At 35.9% G+C, this 7,500-nt stretch overlaps 1 protein-coding gene across 4 annotated transcripts in view; it reads left to right on the top strand.

The window, feature by feature from the left end:
• Nucleotides 1–352: 352 nt before the first annotated feature.
• Nucleotides 353–7,500, top strand: part of LOC122242438 (uncharacterized) — a 9,344-nt gene continuing 2,196 nt past the window's right edge. Inside the window, exon 1 of one of the 4 annotated variants that reach the window (XM_042999752.2) lies at nucleotides 353–512. The gene's annotated coding sequence lies outside the window, so the exon portion shown is untranslated. Of the gene's footprint in view, nucleotides 513–572; nucleotides 742–857; nucleotides 879–7,500 lie in introns of those variants that run through there. The other 3 variants (XM_042999821.2, XM_042999898.2, XM_042999965.1) reach the window with 3 other exon arrangements.

Here is a 7,500-nt window from a genome sequence, read left to right as displayed (position 1 = left end):
TATTTAATAAACCATAACTTTTTCCGATCACTAAACTCATATTTCCCAAATATTGTTTTGTTATTATAATTTGCAACAGAGTTTTAACCATTGTGCAATGCAATTTCAAATCCAAATTACAATCATCTGTAAATATTGGTATACTTTAGGATTGGCTTCCTATCATGTGTATGGCTGAACTATAACGGAAGGAAATGTAATAATCGGCCTATTGTGAAGTCGAACAAGACTTATACCACATGACAATATTTTACTAGGCAACCAAGTCATTCATAATTGCCTGAGGTCAAGTAAAAATCTCAAAGTAGTCTAAACGAAAGCGGTATGAAATAGCAAATAGTTGGGGAAACAGCGCGAGGTTCGCAGTGGCAACCGAGCAGAGGCTGTCGTGTTGGTTGTTGTTCATCGCTTTGTTCATCTCTCATCTTGCTCCCCGTCATTACCTCCTGGTGGTTGGCTTCACCGCGGTCGTCCTCTACGCCTTGAGCCCATGAGGTCGAGGAGCACGGATGGTAATGACAGGCTGCGCTCCGGGATATGATGAATGTAGTGGTTGTTCTGTGTTCTTGTGCGATTCCACGGCGCCCTGCCCTCCCGCACCCGAGGCGGCCTGCACTCTTGTCTTTGGCCTCTTAGCCTCACTGCACTCATTATCATCTCCCTAGGCCTGTCCGATTTCAAAGAGGAGGCATGGTTGAAGCTGAAGCTTTCGCAGCTGGATAGCATGGTATCTGCTAACAAGTAATTCGCTGGTAACAAATGCCTGAGTGTCAACGTCAGAGCTAAGCTTTTGACATGACGTGATGGCATGGAGTTATGCACTCAACCCCATACTAAACAGTGCATGCATTTTTGTACGACTCTTGCAGCCACTTTAAGTAAGATTTCTTTTGATTATTTTCCAAGGCTGGATGCATTTGGAAAATTTACTGGAAATCATTAGAGTGTAATACCTAAGTAGATTAGACCTAAGGTCTATGTATTGATTAAATGTTTGCATAAATGTTTTGACAGCAGCATAGTGTTAGGCCACTGGCTATAGCAAGGTTCTATTAGAAATATATTGAGAAAATTGTCTGGTTCTTGTCTGTCTTTAATGAACTTTGAATAATATGAATGCAGAGTATATATATTGTAAGAGAAACTCAAGTCTCCCTGAAAGAAGAGAGGATAATTGTTTAGAAAACCCATAGTGGATATTATTACTATTTTTGTGTAAATGTATTGGGTAAATTCTGTCTAAATTCACTTGATCCTTCTGATCTGTGATGGAAGGCCTACAATGTTAAGTCCAAGCTCATAGTGACTCTTTGTCAAGGAATCACCGCAACCTCCATGCTGTTCTCTGATAAAAGACCACACACTTCCATCACAAATATTCTGGCAGAATAGAACTTGGACTGCTTCCTCATTGTGGCAGAATAGAGCTTGAACTGCTTCCTTATTGACTGTAAAGAGCCTGGAAGTCTACAGACTCTTTTCTTGCCACCATGAATGTGATAGAGATTAGGTAGCCTTTGCCAGAGCAAAGGCTACCAAACTTTTCCAGGTGTCTTCTCACCATTGTCACGTGTTCTTGGGTGTGTTTATCTGATTTAAATGACCTTGTTGTTCTTTAACATTTAAAAACATTAGTATTGATTAATCCAACAGTCTGGAATAGATTAAGGGAAATGCAGCTATGTTTACCTCCAAAGAACGTCAGAGGAGAAATTGAACTCTGTTTAGTGTGCTTAATGGTAACTAGTACTAACACACACCTATTGCTGTCAAAGTAGATCTCTTTAACCAAAATTATAATGGCTGTGTTCTGTACAGATCAGTGATGCAAGACCTCAGGTGCAATCTGCAATGTCCATACTTAAAAGTGATTTAAAGAATTTTGAGTTGAGCCTAGATGTTGGAGTTAGGAGAAACAGTTTTGGTGAAAATGTATACTTGAAGAGAACTGGGCGTCTCTTAAATCACGCCTTGACATGCCAGCAAAATGTTCACATTGAACAGGAAAGAGAGATGGATATATATGTAGAGAGAGGCCTGCATGAATGTGAAGGAAACCTTAAGTAATACACATGAAAATCAAGAAATAATATTATCAGCGTCCGTAAACAATTGCTGAAAATGAGGGTAAGCCTATAGGCACTTATTGAAAATACACCTGCAATGATTCAAGTGAATACCATGGCCTTCTTGAATTTGGCACTATGTAAAGGGCCAACAAACCTCCATTGTGTATATTCTGGCAAGATGTAGATTGTGGACCACCGTTGTGACTTTCCGTCAAATAAGGAACTATCCCAGGCCACATTTTGTTGAGTATATGAAGTGCACATTGAATAGTCATTTCTAGAGAGCTTAAGGCATGGAGGCCACAGGATGCAGTGTCTCAGGTGGATGCAGAACTATGTTCAAGAATTACCTGATTTTATATATATATATATATATATATATATATATATATATATATATATATATATAATATATATATTATTTATTTATTTATATACTTATATACTTATATACTTATTCATACTCACATCTTGCCAAAATATACTTTGTGAAGGTTTGGTACCCTTTACTCAATCGCTGACAGACATGGACATTAGGAAGGGATATGTAAAGTAGAAATGGCTACACAGTTTTATTATTTGTTTACTTATATTTTCTTTCTTCTTTGCAAATATATATCTATATTAAAACTGATTTATATGAGTAACCTAGTGGGTGAGGGTTGTCATGTACTATAAAAATACTTAATTTTGATTAATGTCAGTGATAGATTTCAACAAATAGTTTTCATCCTAAGAGAATAGATAATAAAACTGATAAGACACCAACTGTAACACATTCAATAGCTGTGCTTATATACTATCGGACCCAAGGCCAACAAATTTGTAGTATGTATATATTGGGAAGATTCAGCTTAAACTGGCTCTTTATTCGACATTGAGTTGTCAGGGACGGTTACCAGCTATATCTTTTCAAATTAAACAAGGAAGGGTTGTTTTGGATTATGCTGGAGGCCCAAAAATACATAGACCACAGCAAACTATGGGTGTATCAGTAGGTATTTCTGAAATAATAAACATTAGGAAATAGATTGACAGTCCTAAATTTTAGAAGGGCAATTATCCAGAGTAGGATAATGCAAAGATAAAGAAAAATTAATGTAATGGTGGTAAAGACCACACAACACAGTATTATTAGTTATATAGTCTGCAAATCAACCCGTTGTGGACGGGTGTCATGATATACATGGTATACGAGTTTTTGGCCTGATGGCGGGTGTTATGATTTACATGACATTGGGGGATTTTAGATCACTGTTATTTTATTGTACTATGAGTAATGAGGGAGTGATGATGACAGTTGCAATCATAATTACTATAAATACCATAATATTAATCTAAATGGATTTCATCTAAAATCCAAAAACCTAGATGGCACAACTTTCTCCTAGCATCAGCTGGAGAGAGAACTTGAATGCGCACTCATTAGATATTCTTAAATGCTTTTGTTGTCAAAGTCTTAGACTGATACCAAAATATTTCCTATAAGCCACTGTGATATAACACATGTGTCTGAACTACTGAACTACTAAATATTGATTCATTTTTTCTTTTCCCTTTTTTTGTAACACTTCCACCAATGTAAATTTTCGCGGTTGGATAACTTTCGTTATGCATTTTTTTTCTTTTCTTTTTTTATTACAAGCTATTTATTCTGTCAGTTGGAATGACCTGTCATGCCAAATGCTAATTAGTATCACATTGTGGTGTCTCTGAAAGGTTGATACAAGATTTAGTCTTCATCTTGTCCAGGGTACTATAGAGATTATATTTTGCATCTTTCACAGCATGAATATTGTTACTATTCTTTTTCTCTTTTTTTTTTTTTCATTTTGTATGGTGTCTTATGGTTTCTTGAAGCATTCATCACTTAAGCTCTCAGTTTGATTTATGCTGTTATATTGTTATATATATTGTATGAATATTAAAAGTCTGGACTCATTGGACATGCTGTGAACCCTACTGGATCCTTTGTTTCTAAGGGTATTCTTTACTTGTTGCATACAGTTTGCTTTCCCTCCCTTCAAATCCTTAACCCCTCTGGGATGGGCCACATCTCAAGATGTTCAGCCTAGTGAGGATATTTTTAGCTGTGATATGATATATGATGTTATACATCATATATTAGCAAAATTATAATGATAAGCATTTGGTATCATGTCATATATTAGTAATTGGACATTATAACATTAGGATTAGATTGCCTGTATTTTCAACAAAAGGAAAAAATTGATAGTGATTGGACCCGGCAAAACATCCTGTTAACCAGGACAAAAGCCTTTCTTCTTTCTCTCTCTCTTTACATTTTTTTTGACTCACTTTTTTCTATAATGATACTGTGTTACATGTGTTAGCATGGGAACTTTTTCCATTAGTTTATTTCAGAGTTTTAAGTGTTGATCTTTCTCCCTATCTTTTGTATACACAAAATCTTGTGCTTTCTCATCCTATAAGTCAAGTCAAACCTAGCCAAATGTAACCCTAAACATCATAATGCTCAATGCACATGTTTGAATGTCAAATATTAACCCATTGCCGACGGGGCACCTAATGACCTAGCTGGTATCAAGTCTATGACACTAGCGGCACCGGCTAAAAGTTAGAGGGACGAGGAAAGGGGTTTATCCACCCTCAGGGTAGCACAGACTAGCCCAAACAATATTTTTCCATAAATCCTTCATGAAATGAGAGTTTAGGCTGACTTTGGAACCAAGTAGCTCTGGAGCTAGCTCTGTTACAGCCATAATATTTCATGACTGAGTGTGTGCTTCAACTGTGAGCAGATCCCGATGTCACTTCATGTACACATTGACTCCCTTCTTTTAGGCCTAATCGGTACCAACATGTATGTTGTGACACCCGTACGCAATGGTTAAGCATAATGTATGAGTAAGGAAATTGCAATGAATTTAAATGGGTCTCAGTTTTTAACTCAAGTAAAGATAAAGAATAAGAAAGTAAGAGAGAGAGAGATGATTTTAGTCAAACTCAATGATTTTATTGTTTTTGATATACAGTATGATTTATAGTTTTACAAAAAACTTACTGTTCAATACAGTTAAACAGCATGTACGTTTATTGATAGTAATGTAGTATAATTGCAAAGGCAATTAGAATAAAGGAAACTTGATGTAGGATATCATGATAGTGTCCATGTTTCATATTGTAATTATAGATTACATTATTTCTTAGACTCTGTTGCTTTAGTTTAGGTGTTTGAGTGTCATAAAATGAGATATAACGTCAGAAAAATGACGTCACAGAAAACTACGTGATATTGATCTCATCATGGTAATTTCTGCTTCTTGATCAGTTGAATAAAAAGAGCCAAGTCAAAAAACTATTGTAAAATCAAGTGTGTTTGGCCAAGAAATAAAATAAAGTAAAAAAAAATTATAAATGCAGTACTACTTCTAATTTGTTGATTACCCGTGATATTATGTCTTGTCACGTCACGAGGTACATGTACATACTCATAAGTACGTGTGTGATTATTCATATTGTTCTTTTTGTTTTGGTAAAAAGAAAAAAAGTATAAAACATGTTTTTTGATGCCCCACATAGAAGGGAAGAATAGAGGCAAAGTTAAATCAAATAAAACTAAAAAGGCATTACTGTAACATGTGTTTTGACTAAAATAACTCCCCAGGACATGGCAAGACTTTTACGTGCCTTTACATTGTAGACGTATTCATAAGAATATTGTGGGTAAAAAATGCTCTGAGAGGATTAGCACGGTCCTGTGCACCGAGATAACACCCTGGCACAAAGCGTTGCATGCTTGTTATCTTCCTGGAGTTCGCAGTAGTAGGCAAAAAATACATCCCTTCGTGAATGGGTTCAGTTTTAGATATCTAACTCAACATAGAATAGGTTTGTAGATGTAATCTTTAAGACAAAATTGTAGTGGACAAAATATATAATTACTGTATATTTCAACATAAACAAAATTTATATTTGTTATCAGATAGATATATTATTACTTTGCTTAGTATTTGAATTACATAGACTTAAAAGCATGCACTGAAATGAACCTTTCTCAAGCTTTAACCCTTTCAGAGTTGCATCTTGAAATGTGCAACTTACTATTTTGTAGACATATGATATGATTGATGAGTCGGTATATGGTATAATAGCACTGTCATACTAATTAGCATTTTTTATGATACCCTAGTTAACCCATTCACGCCGGGGCCATTCCGGCTTTGCACGGTCGCTTTACCGAGGTTTTCGAACGCATTATCCGAACACTTTGAGATTCTCGGGCGCACGGGTTGCGAGCCTGGGCTGCCCGCTCGCTTACCCCGAGCGCCGGCCTTGGCCAGATATCTCGTCGGCGGCGTCTGACGCGAAAACCACGAAACGTGTCAGCACGTCATCCGGCGTGAATGGGTTAAACAACTGGAGGAGTAGATACTTTAGATTTCAACAAAATGAAAAATATTGTACAAAATTTATCCCACCCCATGAAACATCCCTTTCCCAGAGGAATTAAATTATTTAATCCTATCACTTACATTATCACTTTTTTTTTTGCATTTTTCAATTTGTCGATATGACAAGCTATTTGTTCCATCACTTGCATAACAAGACATTATACCAAATGCTAATTATCACTCAATGATCATTAAGATATTTATACTAGTTGAAGATTTGAGTGTGGACAGGGGAGGGCCATGGAGGAAAGATTATCTACTACATGGGCATGATGGTAATATGACTAACCTATTGCTGAAGGGTGAGATTTTTTGTTTGTACCCCAGGATTAGTTCCACCTGCATGACACCCCTGATGGGTTTTTATTCAGGGCAAGGGATCTTTGTGTGATGTATCATGACCTTTCATGCTCTCTTTCATTTACTTGTAGTACTAGAGTCATCATACTGAATGCTAATTAGGATCTTGCTTATGTATCACATATAGACTCACATATCAGACCATAAGTTTTTAAAACTTGAAATCTTAAGATGCCCAGACCAGGCATCAGATGGGTAACTGAACTGGCAACTGCTTCCTCATCCTTTTCTCTTGTCTTGAATAACAAAATGTTTTTTTAGAACTCGAGTTTTTTTGTTTTTTTTTTTTCATTCATTTCATTTTACCACAGTAGGGTATGATTTCTAAATGCATAGTTTTCAGTTTGAAATGTTCTTGGTAAGCAGCTGTGTATCTTTTAGCCCAATCCTGTTTGCTGAAGATCACTGTCAAAAAGCCTGTCAAAACAAATTGTTAATTGAATGTAAAGTTTCTAATCCTTACTTTTCTTTGTAATCTGTTTCAGTCAGAAAAGGATGATTTGGGCAGTGATTTAAATATACAGGCATACTATAGAACTACATATTCTACTTGTTGCTATTTTTTATATGACTATTGTGGTTGTAAAATTTCTTTCTTTATATAATGAAAATTATCACAACTAACCATAGAAAAA

Source organism: Penaeus japonicus, unplaced genomic scaffold, assembly GCF_977035675.1.
Source record: "Penaeus japonicus unplaced genomic scaffold, GWHDUDI00000001_assembly GWHDUDI00000006, whole genome shotgun sequence".
In the NCBI taxonomy this organism is placed as follows: Eukaryota; Metazoa; Arthropoda; class Malacostraca; order Decapoda; family Penaeidae; genus Penaeus; species Penaeus japonicus.
This window is presented reverse-complemented; position numbering and strand designations above follow the sequence as displayed.